The sequence below is a fragment of the Juglans regia genome, chromosome 5, assembly GCF_001411555.2.
Source record: "Juglans regia cultivar Chandler chromosome 5, Walnut 2.0, whole genome shotgun sequence".
In the NCBI taxonomy this organism is placed as follows: domain Eukaryota; kingdom Viridiplantae; phylum Streptophyta; class Magnoliopsida; order Fagales; family Juglandaceae; genus Juglans; species Juglans regia.
This window is the reverse complement of record NC_049905.1, coordinates 3,819,111-3,846,674: the sequence shown is the minus strand read 5'-3', so window position 1 is coordinate 3,846,674 and position 27,564 is coordinate 3,819,111. Positions and strand designations below refer to the sequence as shown.

The following is a 27,564-nucleotide window of genomic DNA, read 5'->3' as shown; positions in this document are numbered from 1 at the left end:
TCACTAGAGGTTGGTCAAAACTAATTTTAACAGTACCATCCAAATATTGCTTAATATAATCAAGATTAAGCTCATCATATAAAACTCGAGTACGAGGGACTTCATGTTTTAAAGTCCATTATTGGGAAGGGAAATATCTTTCAAATAAATCATTTTTTGATTAACAAAGTTTTATTTCATGAGGTTTTTAAAATAGTTTTAGGATTTAAATTAGTTTTTAAAATCCTGTAATAGATGTGATAAGCTATGACAAGAGGTTTGCTACATTCTTCCATTTCATAACCAAAAGTTAAAATGTTTAAATTTAAAACTTTCAAAATATGAGGATTATCTTAAGTAATAGTTAGATCAGGAAAACAATCAAAGTAGATTGAACCACTAAATAGAGAAGATTGAATCATGCTTAGGATACTAGTTTGAAATTTCTTGCTAGCATCCCATGAACAAAGAAGTACTGAAGTATTGATGCTTTTCCTTATCAAAGGTTTAAAAGAAACTTGAATAGAACCAATGTGCATAAATTTGTAACATTTTACAAGAAAATCTTGAATTATTTTTCTATTAAACAGACAATATTTTTCATGAGTTTTGAAATAGCATATGTTTGTTTAACAGTTTTAACATTGAACTCAATCTTACAAGTAAACTAAACCCAAGTGATTTTGTAATTCATTTAGCATTAATCTTTGGAATACTCCATCGATTGAAATCAACAAAATCAGTTTTTTCAACAGAAAAATCTTCTTCATTAACAACATGGTATACGGGACCCGATATGAACCCACCCGAAGCCAACCAACCCGAATTTAAAGGACTCGAACAGTCGAACACCGCCGTTTCGCCATTTACCCGACAAGTTTCGAGCCCCTAGAAATGTCAGCAAGACGGGCAGAGTCTGCAGAGATAAAAAGGCAGAAAAGCCGATAGCCTTACCAATAAACCGTAACAGCGGCCATGGAAGTTCTCTCCCCCTCAGCCGCAACCATAACACCTCATATATTCCCAAGAAAAGCCCACAAAAGCCAACCCCAAAATCCCACTGTAAACATCAAATTTCCCAATCCGCCGAACAAAAGAAACCACCTTCATCTTTCTTTTTCTTCTTCTTCTTTCATTTGTTTTATATGTTTCTCTTCCACACCGAGTGCGACTTCAACTTCAACTACAAAGACATTTCTGACTCCCAGTGACAACCACCACTGGATGGTGCTCATGGAGGCTCCTCCACAAGGGGTCAATTCCAAACCAGAAGTTATTAACTATTACGTTAATACCTTAGCAAGAGTATTGGGCAGGTGGGTATGTTTCGTTTTAATTTTCAGATAAAAATGTTTGCTTTTGGTCTGAATTATGCTTTGGTTGAGGTTTGAGCAGTGAGAAGGATGCTCAGATGTGTATATATCATGCTTCTTGTGATTCCCCCTTCGGCTTTTGCTGTGACATTGACGAAGATACTTTCCGCGAGCTCGCCCGTAAGTTTCTGTTCTTTTACGCTTTCTTTGATATGATTCATCTGGTTGTGCTTCAATTCTGCACCATGTTGGTCCTTCAGATTTTTTGTTTGGGGAGAAGTTATGAAAGACGTTTTCATTGCTACTTGTGTGCGGCGAATGTCCTGTAGGTCTACCTGAGGTTTTATCGGTTAGGCCCGACCCGGATTATAGTGCTGTTAAAAAGACATACAGCTCACTAACAGGATGTACTCTGTTGTTTCCTGTGGCGAATACCAATCACTGGCTTGTTCGGATGGACTTGGAGTTGTTACAAAGGCACAAATGGTTGATTATTATGCTCAAGCACCGACCAAGGTGTTGGGGAAGTAAGAAAACAAGATTTTGAGTGTTTGTTTTCCTGTTCCATTTTGTTGTAACGTTTTGAACAGAGCATCAATTTGACATTCTTCCTTTGATCACCTTGTTTTTCTTAACCCTCAAAATGGAATGGTAATTTTGTAGTGAGAAGGATGCTCAAATGTGTATATATCACGTTTCTTGGCGGTCAAACTTTGGGGTCTGTTGTGAGCTTGATGATGAAAGTGCAAGGGAACTAGCTGGTTAGTATTTTCATTTAATTTATTTTTTACCACTTCCATTGTGATGCATTTCGTAGGTTGAGGATAAATGCTTCCAAATGTGCAGGTGTACCAGGTGTATTACCTGTACTGCCAGATAAAAGCTTTGAGTCAGATAATAAGGATTATGGAGGTTTGTCCCTTTGTGTAGTAAAAGTACATCCACTTCCATATAATATCTATTTCTGATTGTAATTTCAATGCAGGTATCATATCCTCTATGTCTTTACTAGCTTCGAACTTAACTTATCTATTTGAGGGTAGTTGTATATGGTGATATGTTGATCTTTGAGATATATTAAATAAGGAAAATGCTATTTATACTTATAATTTTACTTACATAACTATACGTGCTGATATGTCAGCTACTATAAATGGTGAAAATTTTAAAATTTGAAATGTGAAATTCAAATTAAAGAAGAAAGCACTGATAAAATGGGGCTGTCACTTAGTACGTATATATTGTGCATAAAATTGTGTGTACGGTAGCGCTACTTATTAAAAAATTTAGATATAAAACATAGCCAGATTTGAAAGTTATATGATGTTGGGGTAAGAAAGAGGTGAGTGTAGCAAATCCGATATTTGTCTTGCTAGCTAAGCTGCTGGAAGTCTTTGAGATGTATTGAGGTAGAGAGATGTTCAATGTCTTTGCAAGGGAAGCTGATTTTGAAAATAATATCTTAATTATTGCCATGTTACCGGGTGCTAGAGTGTTCATGGATTAATATTTTATCATGGTTTTGTTAGTTTGCTTTAGTATGATTTAATTCCTTTGGAGAGGATCTCCACTTTGAAGTGGAAGATGACATTACTCTTTTATCTTATCTCAGAGGAAACTTTGCAATTGATTATTTAATAACTGAGATTATATAGCATTTATTTGTTGTACTTAAGCTATTGAAGTAATAAATCTTTATTTTTTTAATAAGAAGCCAATTTGCAATGAATAATTTGTCATTCCACCATTTCCTATACACAACAAAAAAAATAATCTGTAATTTAGATTTGATCTAAAGTTGACCACTGCCAGATTTTTCCATTGTAGAGTAAACAAGGTTTATTTTGCAGGAAATTTACAGAGTTCTATGGCTCAGGCAGATTCTTCAGAAGCAAGTCAAACATCCACTATAAAAACAAAGAAACTATTTATTACTGGTATGTTGCAGCTTGGACTTGACTTATGGATTCTTTGCTTGTAAGAGTGATTCAAGATGCAAAAGACCTCTTATTAATTTATTGAAGCCTACATGCTTCTTTTTGAATATTTTTTTGTTGAAGTATGACTTTCTGAGTTTAAATTGACTTAAATCTCCCAAAATAGCTTCAAATACAACAACGTTTCCCATTATGGGAGCATTTATTAGTTTCTATTCGTGAGATAAAAAAAAAAAAATTCTTATGTTCGAGTAACTTCATTTCTCCCTCTTTTCTTGTTCGATCGTTAACAACACTGCTTGGCAATCTCTTTCAATAATCAGGCCTGTCATTCTATACATCTGAGAAAACCTTAAGAACTGCATTTGAAGGATTTGGCGAGCTTGTTGAAGGTAGGTTGCAATTTTGTGCTCATAAAATTAGCATTTCAATTCCTTGGATCGGTATGCTTATACTGGTGTAATGCTTTCTCAACAGTAAAAATTATAATGGACAAAATTTCTAAAAGGTCCAAAGGTTATGCATTCATAGAGTACACTACAGAGGAAGCTGCTAGTACAGCACTCAAAGAGATGAATGGCAAGGTTAGTTCGCTGGCATCTTTCCCCCCTCCTCTTTTCTTATATATATTTATACATACATATATATTTTTTTCATATGAATCTTCCTTGTATTTCTCGTGTTTAATACCCAAAAATGGTTTGGTTTCACTTCAGTTTTGGTTCAGAATTATAGATAAAACAATTTAAAAAACTCTCAATAATAGAAAGGCTGCCTTTTGGTTGCTGGTCCTTGCAGATCATTAATGGCTGGATGATAGTTGTTGATGTTGCCAAGACCAATCCACCGAGATACAGCAGGAGCCGTCCAAGATAGGAATAATCCCACAGATAGAGACAGAGAGACAGACTGCCCTCAAAAGTTTCAGGCTATTGCCCTCAAAGTGTTGGACTATCCTGCAAACCAGCGGCCACCTAAGAAATCTTCTTTCGAGTGAAGCACTAGTGGTGCATATCAGAATGCAGCATCTCTCTCTCTCTCTCTCTCAGTCACGTCCACATGAAACTAGTTATTATAGAATGCATCGAACAATTTCTTTTTGCATTGAAATTGATGGAAGGACTTCCATCAATCCAGGGCCATAGTTACTCCGTATTTTCTTGTCTCTCAAAATTATTGAATAGAACATCAATGTATGTAAAATGTTTAAATATACATCGTGATCTGTTGCAATTAGCACCATAATTATACAGTGGATCAATTACGTTAATTAACATTTTATTTTCCTGTCGAAGATGCCTGTCCCATAGGTTGAAGTGATCATATCTCTAAGAATGGGGAACTGAATCCATACGAAGAAGGTGACTGGAACACGAGCCAAACAAATAAGAGGAATTGCAATATGTAATTGCTCATGTAGGATGATTAAAAGAGCACGGGAAAAGGTTATCATCATGGTCGCAATAGAGCAAAAGAGGATGAAAATGTCTATTATCATCTACCTCGGCAAATATTCAAGAAAATCATCTTCTGAATTACGAGATGTAAGGATTCTAAAAACCATCAAGATTGAAGTTGAGGACAAAAAAAGGACAAGGGGCATCAGATATCATAAAGACCCTGAACAATTTTTTGTTGAAGGACTTTGGCAAGCCCGTATTTTCGTTGTTATCATCCGGAAGAGTAAAGACAGCTGCAAACATAATCGTAACAATGAGAGCACCCACCATCATACATGACTATGCTGTGTTCTTCATCCATTTCTCTCCCATGTTCTCGTGGTTCTTCGTGAACAATTGTTGGGGACTTAAACCATCCTAGTTGGTACTTTCCTTAGCCTTGGATGGACAATTCTCTCTAATATAACAAGGTCAATGCTGCTTCCAAATTATGATTAATCTACCTAGTCCATGTTAAAATCGTTAGCTGATCCAATATTGAAAATCATATGGTGCTAGATATATATTTCAGACATGTACATAGATATAGAAAAAGACTGGAATTGATATTCTATAAGACCATTAATCCTTATAATATATCTCTGTACCTCAGCCTCAGCCTTCTACGGCCCGATCAAAATATAAAGATAGAAAAGGTCTCGCAATCTTTTATTTCATGCTTTTAACTGTCATAATATTGTTCAAGATCAGAAATGCCAACATGGCTAGCTGTCCCAATTTGGAACAAGAAGAATCGGACCGCATGCAGCAGGATTTTGCATTGGAAGAATTATGATGCTTCACCTGCATGTAATAGATGTTCAATGTGACATTGGTGTTTCTTTCACTGTACCATGAAGCTGAAAATTAATGTAGACTTACTCGAAGAAAGAGGAGGCCAACAAGGAGGTGCACAAATTAAGGATGCTGCTAGGCCAATGACATGGAGAGAGAGAGAGAGAGAGAGAGAGGACCTTGAACCATTGTAACTCTCTTTGCATTTGTAAATTAGCTGTCCCTGAGATTTTAGTGGAATCTTCTATCATCCCTGCCATATACAACATGTTAGTAAACATTTAGTCAAGGAGTACTAGTTCATCATCGTATCTATCCCGTATAGAATGCTAAAGATTTTTCTTGACAATGCAAGACAGCAATCATAAATATGTTCCTTGCATTTCTATCTCTGGTCCATAAAAATTGTCGATTCATTTCAAGCATCTTAGAAACAAACTCGAAAATCCCGTTCTTGACACGTGATTCTGACATCACTTTACACCTGAGATCGAAAGAAGTTCATTGTTCTGGACATGAATCTTCTTCGTTTTGTACAACTGCACAATTCCTTCAACAATTCTCGAGACATTGTCAATTAGTTAATTGGTTGAACTTATAAAATTAATAATAAAAAAGAAAATAAACCTTAAAAAACCAGTGTATGATTTTGATGGAGTACTGGACAGGGTATACCAAAGAAGTTGGGGACTCCTGAAACTAGATAGCAAACACGTTGCCGCGACAGTACTGCAAAGAAAAAAAAGACAATTTGTTTGCTTATAGATCATATTAGAAAACTTTTACCCAAACAAAGCTTGCAGAATATTTCTTTTTCTACATAGTAATTCGCAGTCTTTGAATGTTTACATTAGTTTCTGATTAGTTTAGTTAGGAACTTTATATTATATATATATATATATATAATATTTTTATATATATATGCGATATTCCATACCAAGTGATAATGGTACGGATGATATATGAAATCTCATGTCGTTTAGAAATGAAAAGTTCTTATTTTTTTATAATCGTTTCAATTTTACAACTCTAATTATTATATCATTGATTAATTCTTTTAGAGTATAATCCAAATCTTGCTTGGCCCTCTTTTGCGTTTTTTTTTTCTTGGGTCATCTACATTAATCTTATTTTACAATCAACCAATGTGATGGTGCTACCTCATTAAAAATAATTAATTTTCTTTTAATTGAATTTCAAATCTTTACATAATCGCCCTAGATCTATTTAGAAAAAATAATTGTAAAAAAAACTTGTAAAAATGAAATAAAAGAATAGATAACAACTTAGGCTCGTTTGTTTTCAGAGATGAGATGAGATGAGATGAGTTGAGATTAAAGTTAAAAAGTTGAATAAAATATTGTTAGAATATATTTTTTAATATTATTGTTGTTTTGAGATTTGAAAAAGTTGAATTGTTTATTTTATTTTGTGTGAGTATTTGGGAAAGTTGTAATGATGAGATGAGATGAGATGAGATGTTTTTGAAAAACAAACAAGGCCTTAAGTTATACCATAGACAATATTGTTTTAGTAAAAGAGAACCTTTGAAACCAAAAATATGAGGATACTTGAAGTTAGATACATGAAATACTATTTAGATTCATATATATTTGTTGGTATTTTTTTTTTAATAAATAGTACTTATTATTTCTCATCACCGTTAATTTGTACGTCGTTGCTTGTATGTTTGAATCTTTTCTCTTTAAATTTATCCCTTAATTTCTTACTGGCTCTTACTTAATGGTCCAATAAGTTACTGCAATCGGTTTTTAACTTTTTATGCCGTTAGTACTCTTGATGGCCTATTTTGCCGTTTCCTTTGTAAAACGTCGACTTTTTGCATTGTCAATTTATTTTTTCATTAATTGCACAGTACTTGTCGGATGAAAAACGACTGAGTTTTTATTTGAATGGTTTAATTTTTTGAGAGAGTGGCGTCCGTCTCGTGTCGATTTTTCATTTGAGGGTGGTGCTGTTTTTCTATACAATATAGAGAAAAAAATCGGTAGAAAGAAAAAAAAGAAGAAGATATACTTAGATAATTTTGAGAGTATTTCTATATAAAAGAGATATGTTCTTTTGGTAGAACTTTGAGCTCAATCATTTGTATAAAGTTGGTTCAAACTATACGATTATTACTTGAGCTTTTATATATATATCCTAGAGGAGTCAAGTCAAGAGTTTTGCTGCACCGATTCATTTTGAAACTTTGTATACCTCAAATAGCTTGAATGATCTCCTTAAAGAGATTGAGATTTTCATGCCTCAGTCCAAACTGGTTTCATTTTAATATCAATTTCATTGTAATTTTTATTATATTATTATGTATTTCACTAACAATATTATGTGAAACCCAACATGCAACTAAGGCCCAAGCCCACCATCAAAATGACATCATTTGACCAATAAACACAAACTCTAATTCTTTTTCCCTTCTCTCTTTCCTTTCCGCTCTCTCTCTTTCTTCCTTCCCTTCCTATTGGCCTCTCCCTGTCCCATGACCTTTATGTGCCTTTTTGCACACCAACCGCACAAATACACTTGTACCGAATGGCAGCACTGCCCACCTCCCCCAACCAAAGCCAAAACTTTACTACCCGTGAAGGGGCTCCTCGGCCTATAAATGGGCTGAAAACCCCCGACCTCTAACGGTATCTCTCTCTGTCTCCCTCTCATCTCTCAGTCTCATTCTCCCTCCCTCTGATTTCTCTCCTCCCTTTCTCGCCCTTTCTTTTTCTTCCCTCATCTACAATTGTTAGGCACTGCAATCCGCCATTCGACCTAAGGTCATGGTAAGTGTCAATGATCCTTCCCTCTTCTCGATCTCAAGGCTCACAACGTTAGGGTTCGAAAAGCCTAACCTCAATCGTGCTCCGTTTCCCTCCAACGATGGGCTCCTCCCTCTCTAGACTCTCGATCTCTATCTACCCACACACTCTCTCTCTTCCTTGCATTCTCCTTTTCTCCCTCTATGTCTCTACATCTTTTTGCCTCCCTCTCTTTCGCTAGCTACCCCTATCAGCTCTTGCCAGCCAGCTTCTCCTCCTTTGTCGTCTCTCACTTTCCCTCCCTTCCCCCTTTGTCCCCATCACTCTTTGTCCTTTTCATTCTCTCTCTCTCTCTCTCTCCCCCGAAAACACATCATACACAGACAGTTTCTCTATCCTCCTGAGACACCCACAACCACCTAAGAGATCACTTTACCTCCAGTTGACGTTAACAACCACAAGAAGTAGCGGTGTTTAGGACATTTGTGATCATCCATAAATTTTTCCTTCCGTGTTGTAAGCGGCTATCTGATTATGCTTATGAAATGGTGTTGTTCGACTTGTGAGTTGAGTTGCCTTGTGAACCTATTGTTGATGCTCTATTGTGTGTGATGTGGCCTTGTGTCTTTTTGAGTGTTGAGATGATTTGTATAGTGTAATGTGGTTGAGTGCCCTATGAAGTGTTGGGATGATTTTTGTAGTTGTGATGAGGTTGAGAGCCCAGTGAAGTTGTGATTATGTGTCATTTTTCGGTAGAACCTTCACTGACTTTCCAATTATTATTTATGTTGTGTAATTTATGTTGTAAATCCCTTGTTTTTACTACTACAATATTAAGTTATGATGTGGGGATTTCACCCTTATTCACACTATTTTTTGGTTGCAATGAGGTATTAAGAATTTTCCTACTTTTGCACTGTTTTCCAAGTTCCCTCCCTTGCGTTGAATTACAGCTTGTTAATGCTTGTTGGAATTTCCCAACATATACTTTTTGTCATAATGTATTTGTTGCTGTATTGCTCTCCATCATGTAATTATTTGCTGAATATTTATCATTGGCATGCTTTAGGTGTAACACTCGAACCCAATTAAGCTCAATTTATTTTATTTTGTTTTAGTTTATTCTATTTTATTTTATTTTTCTTCACACGTTTATTTTTTTCCCGCATGTTTTATTTTGTTTTCTTCTCTTTCCGTCTTTATTTCTTAATTCCCGTAAATTTTCCTCTCGTCCACGGCATGCATGCACACACACGACTCAGCTTTCATCCGCAAACACGTCTCTCTTATCTATAGGGTTTTTTTTTTCATCGCCAATATATATATATATATCCACGCACGTACTGCATGTTGGTTTACCAAGCCTAGTTGCCGCAATACTCCCACGGCATTCTCCACCCACGCACGCACAAAATCTCCATCCACAAACCATCGTCCGTTTCAATCTCGTCCCTCCTTCCTTCATCCGCCAATGTTGCACATCGAGTGAAGCCCAACAGCTGCATCTGTTTTTGTCAACCACGGGAGCACTGTGGAACTGCCACCAGCAACCTCCGTGCCCAGCCCATATGAGATCGACGCAACTCGTGCTTACAGGAAGCCCGCACCATGCATTGCCGCGCCACCCCGCACCTCCACATAGTTGTCGTCTAGTTCATCCACCCCTCATAAGCATCCGCCAAGACCAACCACTAGAACCGCGTGCCACAGCCACGGGAAACAGCAACCCACCGCTTACACCAAGTCAAAATCCTCTGTTTTTTTTTCCCAAAAATAGAGCACTTTGTTTTGGCCACCTTGAGTTCGTCTTTACCACCCAGCCGCTGACGTTGCCACTGTCCATCTCCCAGCTCCTTGCACAACTCCTTCCCACACGTTCGACGCTGTTGGGACAGCCATCTTCATCTCCACACCTTACGCAGCTCCTCCTTCGGGTTGAGTTTTCGTTCCATTGTCCTCCGTCTCTCCTTCACTATCCGTTTCCCTCACCGTATTGCTCTCTCTCTCTCGCTTCCAATGCTCCGCCGTGATCACTGCCGTCTGCCTGGCCCCTCGGTAAGTCGCACTCTGCCGTGTGTTTTCTCCTTGGGTAAGCCCTGCCATGCACGTTTTGTTTCCTTCACAGTTTTTGCCGTGTGATTGGTTTTCAAATAAGGGAGATATTACATTAATACTTTTACTACATATTATTTAGATATGGAATTATAGTTTTAACCTAGGTTGGGTACTTACTAGTTTTGACCTAATATATATATATATATATATATATATTCATGGAAGGTAGGTTTAACCTAATGTTTTCGGGTGAGAAGTTTTATTTTTGGGGTTTATGTTTAAATGAGTTTTGCTTTTAAGTTTCAATAAATTATATTTGTATTTTAATAATATTTTTAATTATAGGAAGCAAACCTATTTTTTTAAGAGAGGAGTTTTTCAAGACTTAATTTATGGAAATTTTTGTAACCAATGTATTCTTTTTATTTATAAAATGTTGCTGATATTTTAAGTATTTTGAATATTAATTTTTATTAAGTTTTATATTTATTTTAATACTTGCTTGATTAAATTCTTATTGGGTACAAATTTGTTTAAGTGGATATTGATGGTTTTTGGAAAATCAGGGTATTTTGGGAATTATGAGAATTTTAGATTTTGAGGAATTAAATAGGTTATTTTAGAAGTTTAGGATTAAATATCGAAATAAGTGGTTGATTGAAAATTTACGGGAAATACTTGATTATTTTATAGATGACGATTGTTAATTGCTCGACATTTTTAGGAAAATTCTGAAAAGATAAGAAGTCTAGGTAAGCGGGGTTTTTATGCTAGACTTTGCATTAAATAAAATGAACTGAGATCCTTTTTGAAAAATGTGCATATTTTGTTATGAAAAGAAATCTGAAAACAACCTCAAGTATTTGTTCTGCATTACTCATGAGATTCTATTTAAGAAGAAAATATTTTCTGTCATGACTGGTGTAGACATAAGCTTATTTTTGACATTCTGTTTCTGAACTTTGAAAAGAGAGCGAATATGAAATTTTGTGCATAAATTATGTTGTGATATGATTTTGTTTTGTTCTGAATATTTTCTGTACTCTGATATGATCTGATGTGATTTCTGAAAACCTCTGGCATAACATTCTGTTTCTGTTTCTGTTTCGTTTTGACCTTACCACGGGTGTAAAATTGTGGCCTCTGTTTGGGTTGGTACCAACTTTTCTGTTTCTGGTGCACCCACTTTGGAAACAAAGTGGTTTTCTGTGTTGTCTTTCCTATATGCACACTCGGGGCTCCGAGAATGAATAAGAGGAAGATTCACATTCTGTTTCTGCTCGGTTAGCTACCGGGATTTGCATAACCCTATCACGGAGGTTAAACATGGTATTTGTTCTGATATGATAAGATAAGATGTGATGTTTCAGTTTACGCTATGCCAAAGGGATTTTGATCAGGAATATTTTCGAACTTTCGCTCTGATATTTTTTGATAACATGTTCTGATGCTACATTCTGAAAACATTATTATGATTCTGCATTCTGAAAGAAAATATTTTTGTTCTGCATTCTGAACTCTGTAAATGCTCATGTTTATATACTAGTATATGTCCTGCTTACTGAGTTGTTGATAACTCACCCCTTATCTCAAATTATTTTTCAGATAATTTTAATGGTTAAGCTGGAGGACAAGAGTAGAAAGTTTAGCAAGGTGTGATGATCGTAGTGGAATAAGTGCCTGAGGGTACAAATGCTTATTTGAAAGTCGTAGTTAGTAAACTGATTTATTTTTCGGGTATTTTGAGTTGATGAGTTAAGGAGATTTTCGAGTTTTTGGAGAATTTCTAATTTATCTTATTGAGAATTTCTTTATTGTCCCCATAGAGGAACTTAGATATTTGGATTGATAAATATTTTATGGGATTTTCTGGATTTTATAGTTGTGTTATTTAAGTTGATTTTAAGTATTAAAAACTAACTCTCCGGATCTTCGGGATCGGGGCGTTACATTATGTTTTATAATTGTTTGCTGAATTTCTTACTATGAATCAGACTATGAATTATGCATGTAAACTAGATTTGTGTTTTTGTTGAATTTTGAGTTAAATGTTTTTATATGGGTGTGTGAGTATCACAACCCCAGGTCGAAGAAACGGCTTCTGATCATGGAATTGGGGTCAATAGTAGCCATGACTTGGAGGCAGTTCAAGAAGGAGTTTAACGACCGCTTCTTCCCAAACACCAAGAGACAACAAAAGGCAAGAGAATTGGCCAGGCTAATCCAAGGGGTTATGATTGTGGAGTAGTATGTCACAAAGTTTATGGAACTTTCCCATCGGGGCCAAAGCTTTCCTTCTTCCTAGGTGGTGACGCCCGTTTGCTTCAAGACCATGTCTCTTACTTTAAAGGCTCGAGGTCGGACTTGTTTGTTAAAGTATCATGCAACCTCTCGCTTGTTGGTGATTGTTTGGCTTGCTGCTTCTTCTCGTCTCTCTTCCAGGGGGTCCAAGTTTTCTTTTAACCTTTCGTCATTATGGGTTGGGCAGAAGTGTTGTATCCGATATGTGGGCATTGCCACCTCTGCTTGGAGTACAGCTTCGGTCCTGTAGATGAGGGTGGAGGGTGTTTTTCCTGTGGAGGTCTTGACTGATGTTCGTTAGGCCCATAGTACTCTAGGAAGTTCTTCGGCCCATCTTTCCTTCTGGTCTCCCAGCTTCTTCTTCAGAATATTAAGTAGCATCTTGTTGGTGGCTTCTACTTGTCTGTTTGCTTGTGAGTGTCCTGGAGATGAATACTTGGTTTTGATCCTGAGTTCTGAACACCACTCTCGATAATGGGAGCAATCGAACTGCCTCTCGTTGTTTGATATGAAGGTTTGAGGGATCCCGAACAGGCAGACTATGAACTTCCAGAGGAATCTTGTTATGGCTCGGGCCTTGATCGTTGTCAAGGCTTCTGCTTCCACCCATTTTATGAAGTAATCAACCGCCACTACTACGAACTTCACTCCTCCTTTGCCCCCGAGAAATAGACAGACAAGGTTGAGTCCCCACTGTGCAAAGGGCCAGGGGGAGATAATAGAGGTCAATTCTTCATGTGGATAGTGGGGGATCAGTGCATGCTCTTGGCATTTAGAGTGTTTCTTTACGAAATCCTTAGCATCTCTCAAAGAGTTGGGCCAATAGTACCCTAAGCATGTGACTCGTGCTGCTAGCGCTTTTCTGCTAGAGTGGTTTTTGTAGACTCACTCATGTATCTCGGCCGACATGTATTGGGCTTCTTTGGACGATATGCATCTTAGGAGGGGCTTGGTGAAGCCTCTCCTATATAGGACTCCTTCCACCAACGTGAAGCATGTTACTCTATTTGTTATCTTCCATGCCTCTTCTAGGTCATTCGATACAATCCCCCTTCGAGAAACTTTATGATGTGGATGGCCCACTTTGAGGATTGCGATGATTGGATCGTGGATACTCTGATTTTGATAGCCAGTGTCTCGATCGTTCAGGCTATGGTGTGGTCTAGAAGGGGGGTTTCTTCCTGGCCTGAGGCGGCCTTTGCTAAACGATCTGCCTAATGGTTTTCTCCCCTCGGGATCTGTTGGATGCGGAAGTATTTGAAGATGTCGCGCTCCTCTCCTACCTACTGGAGATACTTCTTTAATTTCTCTCCTTTGGTGGCAAACTGTCTTGCTACTTGAACGACCACCACCTATGAGTCGGCACTTACCTCGACCTCGGTAGAGCCCAATGACTTGGCTACCTTCAGTCCCGCCAATAGCACCTCGTACTCAACCTTGTTATTGGTGGTCTTGAAGCCAAGTTTGATCCCATAGTGAGTTCTTCTCCAGACTCTGTGACTATGTGCACCTCCACTTCCCCCAGCCCGGCAAGATGAGCCATTAATGTAGACCTACTAGGGCTTGTCTTGGGGGTGCAACAGTTATCTCTTCAGTGTGAGGGAGGTACTCAATGTCGAACTCACTCAACTTGATCGCCCAATTCATCATCTGGCCGGACACGTCGAGCTTCTGCAATATTTTTTTGAGTGGGACATCTGTGAGTACCTTCATCGGGTGAGCCTAGAAATATGGCCTCAGTCATCTGGCAACGATGACCAATGCGAATGCTAACATATCCATTTGGGGATACCTGGCCTCAGCTCCTCAAAAAGCTCAGCTCATGTAGTAGACAGGCCGTTGGACTCCCTCCTCACTCTGGATCAGGACAACGGACACGACGTTCAGGGTCACTGCTACGTATACGGTCAAGTCTTCCCCCAAGCTGGTCTGACTGAGGAGTGGTGGGTGGGCCAAATACTCTTTCAATTCACCGAAGGCCCGATTGCACTCGTTGTCCCACTCTCGTGCCTTTTTGAGGACCTTGAAAAATGGGAGACAGTGGTCGGTTGACCTTGCAATGATGCGGCTTAGGGCGGCCACTCTCCCTACTAACCTTTGGACCTCATTGATCGTCCACGGTGGCGGCATATCCACTATCACCTTGACCTTCTCAGAGTTCGCCTCGATTCCACTCTCTAAGACCATAAAGCCTAGAAACTTTCCTGACTCAACGCCGAAGGCACACTTTAGTGGGTTGAGATTCATCGTGTACTTTCTGAGTACTGTAAAGGCTTCCCTAAGGTAATCAAGTTGCTATTCGGGCTTCCTACTTTTGACCAAGAGGTCATCTATGTAAACCTCCATATTTCGCCCTAACTGTTCTTTGAACATTCGGTTGACCAACCGTTGGTATGTTGCACTTGCATTCTTGATACCGAACGGCATGGTTTTGTAGCAGTAGAGTCTCCGGTTAGTGATAAAGGTTGTCTTTTCTTCATCATCTGAGTTCATCTTGATCTGGTTATATCTAGAGTATGCGTCCATGAAACTGAGCAGGGGATGTCTGGCTGTCGAATCTACTATCAGATCTATCTGTGGCAGCGAGAAGTTGTCCTTTGGACAGACCTTGTTTAGGTCGGTGAAGTCTACGCACATCCTCCACTTTCCGCTTGCTTTTTTTACCAAGACTACATTGGAGAGCAAAGAGTCGGTCCACTTCTTCGGCGATGGCCACATACTTCTCTGCATTGAAGCTGGGACGCTTTTGCTTGATTCACTTTGCCTTGGGGTTCACGCTGAGACGATGCTCAATGATAGACATGTCGATCCCGGGCATCTTTTTGTGACTCAACGCGAACACGTCTTGGTGCTCGATGAGGAGCTGCTTAATGGATTGGCTCAACTCGGGGGTCATCTTAGTTCTTACCCAGACAGTCCATTCCCGTCTTCTCAGATCTACCGACACTAGTTGCAGAGGTTTTTTGGGCTCTACTTTCCATAGGGCCTTCTCGTCCCTTACTTCCTTGTCTAGCTCTGTTAAGGCCAGAGCTGGAGGCAAGCCTGCATCCTCTCTCACTCCTTCGAGAGTTTGGACTTCGATTGCCTCGAGCTTCATCTCCCTGGCGTAGCACTCTCTTGCTAGCTTTTGCTCGCCGTGCATTTTGCCCACCCCTATGGGAGTTGAGAATTTTACCTTCAGATAGTAGGTGGATGTCACCGCCCTCAGGTGGTTCAGGGTTGGACGTCCTAGAATCGCGTTGTAGGAGGAGGGAGACTTTACTACAAGAAAGTCCACCATGGTAGCCGCCATTCTGGAGGCCGTTCTGGCTAAGATAGATAAGGTGATTGCTTTGATGGGTTGGATCATATCTCTGGCGAAGCCTTTGAGGGGTGTTGGGGCCAGGCGCAATTGATCGAGCGTGATCCCCATCCAAATGAAAGCCTCCCAGAATATGATGCCGGCAGAGCTGCCGTTATCGATCAGTACGCTCCTTATCCAGTACTTGGCGATTTGCATAGTCATGACTAAGGCATTATCATGGGGGCGCAACACGCCTTCCTCATCCTTCTCGCTGAAGGTTATGATATGCTCCCTCGAGTGGCTCCTGGTGCCTGGAGTTGCCCTATAAGTGGTGAATACTTCCTCATACCTGGCCCTTCTCGTGTGGGCCCTCCTTGCCAATGAGGTGGTTCCTCCTCCGGCGTATTCTTCGGCTATCATGCGGATCTCGCCTACTATGCCTTCTCCTCTGGCTGGGCTTCTCTAGCGCTGGCTTGTTCTGTGGTGCTCTCTGGCCCTTCTCCTAGTGGGGCTTTAGCTTTTCTATAGCCATGCACGATTGTCGCGTCAATGACCGCGCGTCTCGTCGCCCTATTGATCTATTAGGTCTCCCATTTCCTCCATCTTCCGCTTCCTGGTGAAGCAATCCTCTATTTGATGGTTGTTAGTCTTGTGATAGGTGCAGTACATGGGACGGGCCGAGTCCCGTTGTCGTTCTCCCTACGTACTTGGATCTCTTTCTTTCTCCACTGCTAGGTTGGAGTGGATACACTGTTCACCCTTCCGAGCGTGGGCTGCTCCTCCTTGCGTTTTGTTTCGTGCGCCTTCTTCTTGCTACCTTCCTTGCTTGCCCCGCTGCTTTGGCCAGCTGCCTTCTTGTCTGCTTTTTCCAGCTCAGTTCGCTAGGGGGCTGTCAGTGCCCGAAGCGTGTCTATGGCATTTATAAAACTGTTAGTGCGGTCCATGAACTCCCTTAACGAAGTCGGGGTCTTTATCGCGATCTTCGTCATGAAGGGGTTACTAGGCCATATCCCCCCCCCCCCAACAGTGTTGCCAGGATGATTTTCTCATCCTGCTTATCTATCGTCATGCGCTCTCTGTTGAACTGAGAGAGTTATGACTTCAGGCATTCATCATCATTTTGCTTCATGGTCAGAAGGTAGGCAGAAGGTTGCCTCATTTTCCGACTCACCAGGAACTACATCAAGAAGAGATGGGCTAGCTAGATGAAGCTGATGATTGTCCCGAGCAGTAGGGAGCAGAACCATGCTCTTCGCTCCCCCTTCAATGTAAGGGAGAATCCCCTGCATGCGACCTCTCTCGAAAACCCATGCAAGGTCATATGGGCCTTGAAGGTTTCCAGATGCTTTAAGGGATCCTTTGTCTCATCGTATGCATCTATTTGTGGAACTTTGAATCTCAGAGGGAGAGAGACCGCCATAACTTAGGCACTATATGGTAGCTCGATGCTAGTGGGTGGATGGTCTACTATGGACGGCGGGCCTACCCTTTTGATCACCTCATCATACTTGTTCTCAAGTTTCCAGAACTCGAGGTCCACTCTGCATTGTTCTTCTTCAGCCACTACTGCCTCAGGGGGACGACGGGTCTCAGAGTTGTGGCTTTGCTGGTCTCCCTACGGTTCTACACCGCCCCTTCACAAGGTGATATTTTCCTGGCGAAGAGCCGCCATTTCTTCCATGAGTGTTTATGCATTGTTGCAGCTTGCTCGTTGACTCTTCCTTCCATTGCTTCAGGTTGTTCTTCTTCACGTCGCAAGTCTTGAGAGAGCGTTGTTGTCGGCATACGAAGGACACGCTACTATAGGAAATAATATCCCATAGACGGCACCATTATTGATGTTGTGTTTTGCAGCCTGGGCAACTCCACTCTTTCGGGGCTCAGGATTGGTTCCTGCTAAGATAAGGAGTGGTGAGCTTGGGGTCCATGGTACCTTCAATGCTCAAGTTAATTTTGGTGAGGGAGATGAAGAGAGAATATCGAGAGAGAATGATAGTAAGAGTGTACATAAGTGTCAACCTCTTCACCAGTTATGGGAGGAGGTTATTTATACCTGGCTGGCTGACCTTCATGGTAATGGGTGTGTCACTCCGCATGGGATCAGTTGTCCCTGGCGTTCACTTGCTGCCGTGTAGATCACTTAGAACTAACGGTGACTATTCCTGACATCCAGGATTCACATTGAGGCGTACCGAGCCTTGGGATGCATTAAATGCGACGTGACTTCCCTTCATAGTTTTCTCCATCTTATTAATACGGCGTGGCCTAAGCCAAACATCCGCACTTCTCTTATACATCTGGGTACCGAGATTCAGTTTCAGGAGATGTCCTTGCTTGTTAGCCAGTGGGGGTGTCAGACTGTCCCTCCTGCTACCCTTTGTTAGTGTAGCCTATCCTGCTGCTCCTCCTCTTGAGCTTCCTGGGCTGGGCAGTATCCTTGGGCCTGGGCCCATGCCCACTCTCTGAGCCCGGCCCTAGGGGATTATTCCCCTCACATGGAATTAAAAGACTTAATGACTAATTAATTGTTTTAAAAGTCAAGCACATGAACTATTTTAATATTTAACCATTTTTATTTTGCTAAAATGGTTTCAAAATGGTTATATACTCGCACTCTTATGAGAAGGTGGATGTGTTTGACTTGGATTAACGGCCACCCTTGCAATATCGATCCAATCAGTTTGCACTATTTCGAGTCTCAAAAGGCAAACCCTTGATATAAATTTCCTATGTCCCTTGTGGGACCGCTGATGGGCTGTGCACGGGATGATTATTTGCCCAGGCCCGCAAGTCCATATCCTCAACAAAGCATTAAAAATGCTTTTGTGACGTTGGATTGATTCGAACCTTTTCCATTAGGGCAGAAAATTTAATGGTTTTGTGACGTTGGATTGATTCAAACCTGTTCCATTAGGGCAGAAATTGGCCACCACTACCGCTGAACAACGACTGCTTTGTGCTTTAAACAATGACCTGCTGTAAACGTTTTCTGCTTTAAATATTGACCTACTTTCGGCCATAATCTTATCTCTCTTTCCCCACAACTCATAAATTCTAAAATAAACTTCAAAATAATATTAATAAATATATTTATAATTATATATGTTGAAAATTTTCTATGTACGTTCTTAATATGTTTCCATAAGATTTTAAATGATATTTTTAAAATTAAAAGGAAAAAATCAGTACATTAATTATCATCATATAATATGTAATTTTCCAAAGAGGCCAAAAGAGCAGGTGAAAGATCATATAATTGGACGTTTACCTCACCAATGCACCATGCATGACGAATAATACCAAGCAAAAAAATATATTAGTATTGGTATTGCATGTTATCATTATATATAATGTAATTTCCGAATCATGAGGTGAAAGGAAGTACAGGTGAAGTCTTATATTGTCTACCTAACCATCTACCTCCCATGCAAGGTGCATAAATATATATATATATATATATATATATATCATCCTGTAAAAAAAATCATTGTTATTATTATTATTATTATTATTATTATTATCATCATTATATATAAGGGTAGTGCTAGACTGCTAGTGTGCCACTCAGCTTTGACCTTTGGGCGTGCTTACTAATATAAATTTTGCTTTTTATTTTTTTCTTCTTTTTTTCTTTTACATTTTTTTAACATATTTAAATATTTTTCAAAAAGGAAGAATACATCAATACACTAAGGAGACGTTTGGATTTGAAGATGACTTGAGATGAGTTGAGATGAGTTAAGATATATTGTGAATAGTAATGAGATGAGTTGTGAATAGTAGTAAGATTTGTGAATTAAAGTTGCTGAATAGTAGTGAGATGAGTTGAGATGAGCTGAGATGAGCTGAAATGTCCTGCGAATCCAAACATATCCTAATAGTCATTAAGTAAAAGAAAAAATTTAATGCATGAGTTGTCGAAATGAGGGAATAAAATGAGGCGACATAGTAATATTATTTTATATATAATATAATCTTTGAACGAGAGCAAATGAGTAGGTGAAAGGTTCTTAGTCTATCATGTCTAGCTACCTCACCATGCATAACACATATTGCATGCATAAAGAAAAATCATTATTAGTATTGAATAGTGTTATATGTACAGATAATTTTATGAACAACATTATACGTATTGAGTGTCAGCTTCATTTTTACAATTTTTTATTTTTCAATTCAAATTTTAAAATCTTTATCATTTTAATAGCTGACATGTTAGCACGTATGATTATGTGCATAAAATTATAAATATAGATAACATTTTCCATTACTATTACTAGCATCACTATCAATATTATAATATAATGGAAGTTTCTGAAGGAAGCCAAATTAGCAGGTAGAAGGATTTGATTTTATATGGACCTCACCAACTGTAAAATGCACTATATGCACTATCGTCTCGATCTCCTGGTAGTTGTCAAAATAAGGAAAAAAAATACTCGAGTCTTGACTTTGAGTCCTCTTCTTTTTGGCATAAAAAATATATATTTATACACACACTACGGCCCAGTGAGATTTTAATTTTGGAAAACGATAAAATTACTACTAAATAACAATTTGTATTCAATTATGTCATAAAATAATATTCTATTAAATTTGATTTTGACTTTTATTTTTGATTTGATGTGTTTAAATATAATAAAAAATATTATTATATTTAAAATTATCCATAAATTGTGAATGAGTTGTTAATCCATCACTATCCTTTAACTTTTAGACGCTGCATTTTTGGACAACATGCAGCCCAGTCCGACACCAGAGATGTGTAATTACTTCGAACTTTTTTTTTTTCCGGAGCAAAATTTCTCCGCAACTAAACATTTGGCGGAAAAGTTTAGACTCTTCTCTTTATGTAAATTAACGTTCGATCATATTACAATTTACATGCATGAAGTCGAACAATGTAATATGCAGTAGCGGAATCAGAAATTTATTTTAGAGAGGCCAAACAAAGCTAAAACTATAATAAAATATTTTTTATTCTATTTCTATACAATTTTTTTCTGTAATATAGAACAATTTGATAGTAAGATTTAAAATAAAAATAAAATATGTTTGATTCAACTTATGTATTAAAAAAGTATATGTCAAGAAAAATATATATATCATTAAAATAACATAAAGACATTATACAAATATATCAAACAAAAAAAGTACAAAATGTCTAAAATTGTAACTTGCGTTCTTTTAAAGAAACAAAATCATCAAGTATTGAATCTAAAATTGGACTAAGTAATTAATGTATAAAATCAAAATAATTTTGTAGAGGGGTCTAACACAAAATAAGATTAATATAATCCTATTAAATTATAAAAAATTAATTTATATTATTTTCTTAAAAACTTTTTGGGGGGCGGCTGTGGCCCCTGCCCCTTAATTCATAGGTCCGGCGATGGTTATATCTCGTTCGAACGTAACTGTGGATTTAAATGTAAGTTATAAGCCTAAGTATATAGCATAAGTATATAGCATAAGTGTAATAACTATAAGTATATAGTATAGCTATTAGAAGTTATGATAACTATACTGATATAAGTTATATAATAATATAACACTAAATATAGTTAATAATATATAATATAGTTATTATATAGTTACTAATATAAGTTATATTACAGTTACTATTAAAAGTTATGATAACTATATATTAAAGTATAGTATAAATATATCAATTATAAATTATGATAACTAGACTCATTAAGTCATATAATAATATAACACTAAGTATAGTTACTAGTTACAATTATAAGTTATGATAACTATACTCGTATAAGTTATATAATAATATAACATGCTAAATATAGTTAATAATATATCATATAGTTATACTATAGTTACTATTATAAGTTAATTACACTATAGTTACTATTAGAAGTTATGATCACTATTATAAGTATAATATAAGTATAGCTATCATATAGTTATACTATATTTATTATAGCTACTATTATAAGTTATACTATAGTTACTATTAGAAGTTATGATAACTATTATAAGTATAGTATAAATATATCTATTATAAATTATGATAACTATACTCATCAAGTCATATAATAATATAACCCTAAGTATAGTTACTAGTTACTATTATAAGTTATTATAACTATACTTACAGTATAGTTATACTATAAGGTAACATAAAATATAGTATACAGTTACTATTAGAAATATAATAAAAGTATTATATTATACTAACTATATAACTATTATATAATTATCATAACTTATGGTAGTCGTATCAATGCTATTTCATTGCCGTATTATCTTCACCGTCGACCAACAATACCACTATCAAAGAGGTACATTTTTTATTTCGTATTTTTGTACTTTTGTTGTTCTTTTTCAATATTGTTTAGAATTTATATAAAACTTATTTTAAGTTTAGATTGAGTACTCTAGGGCTGCAAAACACAAGGTCGAAATTGTTCTATGGACATTTCGGCCTTGTGTGTGTTATTTTGTTGAAGAAACGAAATAAATCCACCGATTCCTTTCGTTTCAATACCATTGAGTCGACTCAGCCATTGTTGAGCTCGATTCAGTTACCGTTCGAATATGTTCATCACGTTCTAATGGTAAGAACGGGGCTCTGATACCACCTGTGGCGCCTCCAATCCCCCTTATATAAAAACACAGGGATCGAGACGTCAGGATGGTAACAACACGGTCACACATCCCAACGAAGTGCCAGTGTGTGTACATGCAACAGTGTACAAAAAAAATAACGCAGCGGATAGTCAACTAAGTACCAGAATTTATTTACAATCAAAACATCAGTAAAATTTAAGTAGTAGTTATACAGTCATCCATAATAAAATATAATACAATAATTTCAAATAACTAAGCGAGTGATCCCAGATCACTCTTCGGGCGGAGCCGTCTCCTCAGGCTCACCCTCCTCCTCCTCATCTGCATCAAAATCTACGTTACCACAAAATGGTATTGTAGGTAAGTATAACCCAAAATAACCACGTAATATAAAATGTATTAAATGCAACTAACATGCATGCACATGAAGAAATATGCATTTTTTCTCAACACATCATTTTCCCCGAAAATGATTATTTTCAACATACGCCAAAATCTCATTTTGGCCCAAAATATCCGTAAAACATTTTCCCAGAAAATATTTTACACAGAAATCCAACTCACACTATTTTCCTAGAAAATAGTCCATTAATTCCATATGGACCATGGACTCCCCTACGGACCATCCGCACGTCCTGGCTTCGTAGCAGTGCTCAGTTCCGCGGCCGGCGCGTACATGGCCAAGCATCCACACTACGCAACGAGCGATCTCCAGTTCCGCGCCCAGCGAGTACGTGGCCAGACATCCTCTAGTCCCCGCCAGCAGAAGGACCACGGAGTCGGCACGAGACCATCTCGTCGATCCCATTGTCGTCCGACGACAATCCAGGGGACGTTACTCAGTATATTCTGCTCCCGAGTAACCAGAGGAGCTCCACTGAGATAATACCCCATCTCGGCTTGGGGTCGTGATACACAAGCACCCACAATCCATTTTCACATGAAATCACAATTTTCCAAATCATGCATGAGCATGAATGCAATATATGAAAACCCAGTTTTCTTTACAAACATGATCATGCATGAAATAATGATATGTACATGCACCAACACTGATCCATAACCATCAACAACCAATAGCCAATTCAATCAAACCAACCAAACGACTCCAATCACAAATCCATCCGACCTCTGAACTCCTCGGACTCAGTCCGACATGTCAAACAAATACAGTGAAATGAGTTAGTGCAAAAATACATTTAAATTACGAAAATTTTTTGCAGAAATACTTACAGTGCAATATAGCAATTTCTGAAAGATCACGAAGTTGTAAGAGGTGACGTCTGAGTAACGTAACAGTGTAAAATACACTGTGGCCGTGGGTCACAAATACCAACTTTCAAACGGAGGCAAACGAAGACTCAAGATTGATAGAGTAGGGCCTAGGGAGGTTGGTGAAGCTAGTGGTGGTGAAGGTTGGTCGTGGGTGGCGGCGTGGGCAGCGGTAGAAGACCAAAAATCCCAAAACGGAAAAGTGGATGGTGGAGCTTCACCGATGGCGGATCGGAGTCGAGGTTGGGTCCATTGGATTGCTAAGGGGTCGAGGATGAAGTAGTGAAGAGATGGTGGCCGGTGGTGGCGCGACGGCGGCGCTGGAGCGAAAGTGACGCCGCGGCTTTGAAGGGCTGCTGGTGGTTAACGGCGGCGTGAATGGAGGTGAGGTTGGTGGGGTGAGGTCGCCGGCGGCAGAGGATGCTGGGGAGCCGGGCGGTGTCGACCACCGCCGGCGGATAGCGGCGAGCTGGGGGAGAGTGGCGTCGCATGGGAAGAGAGAGGGAAGCAGCTCGCGCGCGGGAAGGGAAGGAAAGAAGAAGAAAAAGAAAAAGAAAAGAGAAGAAGAAAAAGAAAAAGAAAATGAAAAGAAAAGAGGAAAATAAAAAATGTATGGAAAGAAATAACGTTCAATCCTCATAATTTGGGTCACAAAAATGATCCAACGGAAACAATTTTAAAACAGCTAGTGAAATAAAATATTTCAAACACAGTGATTAACATGAAAATAAATAATTAAACCTAATAATAAGTTAATTTAATTCGAGAAGAAATTTAAACACATAATAATAATTAATTTAAAGAAAGCACTTCAAAAATAATTTTCGTAAACTAAAAATCGTAAAAATAATCCAATTAAAAATCCAATAATTTTAAAATAAGAGAATAAATTTTTGAATCCATAAAAATAATTCCTTCAATAAAAATACACTAAAATACGGGATGTTACAAGACTTTCTTTGAAACGGTGTCTTAATTGTTCTACTGCTTATGTATAAAACCGTTCGAATGGATTTATACCGTTCGAATGATTAGAACCCAAAAGACTTTATTGGGAACGGTGTCTCAACCGTTTGACTACCTATATACAACACTATTTGAACGGGTAGAACCCAAAAGGCTTTCTTGTGAATTGTGTCTCAACCGTTCGATTGCCTATATACAACATTGTTCGAACTGTCAGCTAGCATTCAAACAGTTATAACCCAAAAGCAAAACCTTTCGAACGCTTTTGGTAGAGTTCGAACGAGTAAATACAGAAAACATATTTACATTGTTTCATTAATTATATAATTTTATGATTGTTTTGTATATTATATTTTGTAACTAATCTTTTTCATTTTATTATTTAAATTTTAGGTTGGAATGTCCACTATGGGAAGTTCAAAGCATATCAAACCAGAAGAACTAGGTTCTTCTAGTAGTACAGTCGATACATTGTTAGGCAGTAAAGTTTTACTAGAGCGTCAAGTGAAAATTGACGATTTTTAGGATATTCTCTTTGAGGGCCGCTCCTTGACATCGGTCTTCGTGGAGCACGGTTGGTCACCAATAGGGGTGTAAAAAAAACCTGTGAACTGATAAACTGGATTGGTTCAGATTGAACCGGTGGGTTGGTCAAGTACCGAGTTTGGTTCAGTCCGGTATCGATTTTATTTTTCTTAAAACCGGTCAAAATAGGTCCAGTTTCGATTTTTCTTTTTCTAAAACTGGATCAGACCAAACCGGACTGGTTCATATATATTATAATTTTTTATATTTTATATAACTTTTATATATAATATATAATTATATATAAAATAGTTTTGTATTATATGATAAATTATTAATTAATATAATATTAAATTTTAAAATCTTATATCACTATAGTTTATTGTATTAATAGTTATACTAATACTATGTCATTATATATATATTATAATATACTATAACATATCACTATATTATATATTATAATATATCACTATAGTCTATAATACCGAATCAAACCGGATTGGTTACACCCCTAGTCACCGATTTTGGACCATAGGGACGAGCCATTCCAGTTCGTGACATATGTTTATCTCGTCACCGACTTTTATAGAGGGATTGGTGCCTCCAGTTTGGATGCTGATGGTAGATATATTATCGGCATATGAGGTATTACATTCTCATTCTCGGCAAACATACTCGCCAATTTTATTGGTATCGCATGTTTGGAGACAGCATATCCAAACGTGGTGCCTAAGGAGTCTACAGTTGGTGAGGACACAACGGAGGACGAGGGCATTGATCCTGATGGATTGGATGGCCTCTCAGATGCAGAGGTCACTATGCATAACCCATAATGCATGCATAAAGAAAAATCATTATTAGTATTAAGTAGTGTTATATATACCAACAATTTTATGTACAACATTATACATATTGAGTGTCAGCTTCATTTTTGCAATTTTTTATTTTTCAATTCAAATTTTAAAACTTCATCATTTTAATAGCCGACATGTTAGCACGTATGATTATATGAATAAAATTGTAATTATAGATAACATTTTCTATTACTATTACCAGCATCACTATCAATATCATAATATAATGGAAGTTTCTGAAGGAAGCCAAATTAGCAGGTAGAAGGATTTGATTTTATATGGACCTCGCCAACTGTAGAATGCACTATATATGCACTATCGTCTTGATCTCCTGGTAGTTAGTCAAAATACGGGAAAAAATACTCGAGTCTTGAGTCCTCTTCTCTTTGGCATAAAAAAAAAAAATAATAATAATAATAAAATCTTAATTATTCTCAACAGTATTAATATATATATTCCTTAGCCGTCCCCTGCAGACTGCGCACTACGGCCCAGTGAGATGCAGCCCCAGTCCGACACCGGAGATGTGTAATTACTTCGAACTCTTTTTTTTTTCTTTTTTTTTATTGGAGCAAAATCTCTCCGCAACTAAACATTTGGCGGAAGCGTTCGGACTCTTTTCTTTATGTAAATTAACGTTCGATCATATTACATGAAGTCGAATCATATTATATCCAGTGGCAAAATGAGAAATTTGTTTTAGGGAGGGTCAAGTAAAGTTAAAACTATAATAAAATATTTTTTTATTCTATTTGTAGACAATTTTTTCTACGATATAGAATAATTTGATAGTAATATTTAAAATAAAAATAAAATACATTTAATATAACTTATGTATTAAAAAAGTATATGTCAAGAAAAATATATTATATTGAAATAGCATAAAAACACTCATACAAATATATCAAGCAAAAGAAGCACAAAATGTCTAAAATTATAACTTGAGTTCTTTTAAAGAAATAAAATGATCATCAAGTATTAAATCTAAAACTAGACTTATAAGTAATTAATCTATAAAATCAAAATAATTTTATAGAGGGCGCCAATATAAAATAAAATTAATATAATCCTATTAAATTATAAAATAAGATTAATATAAAAAAATTAATATATATATTTTTTTTCAAACTTTTGGGGGGTCATAGCCCTCTGCCCCTTCATAGGTCCGCCGATGGTTATATCCCATTCGAACGTAATTGTAGATTTAAATATAAGTTATAAGCATAAGTATATAGCATAAGTGTGATAACTATAAGTATATAGTATAGCTATTAGAAGTTATGATAACTATATAACTATACTGTATAAGTTATATAATAATATAACAGTAAATATTATTATATAACACTAAATATTACGAGAACTAAATAATATAACACTAAATATTATATATTATTATAGTTATATAATAATATAAAACTAAATATAGTTATTATATGGTTACTATTAAAAGTGATGATAACTATATATTAAAGTATAGTATAAA

The 27,564-nt window shown here is 37.3% G+C and overlaps 1 pseudogene; it reads left to right on the top strand.

Annotated features, from left to right (window-relative positions):
* Window positions 1-894: 894 nt before the first annotated feature.
* On the top strand, window positions 895-4,523 carry LOC109021552 (annotated as a pseudogene).
* The last annotated feature ends 23,041 nt before the right edge of the window (window positions 4,524-27,564 follow it).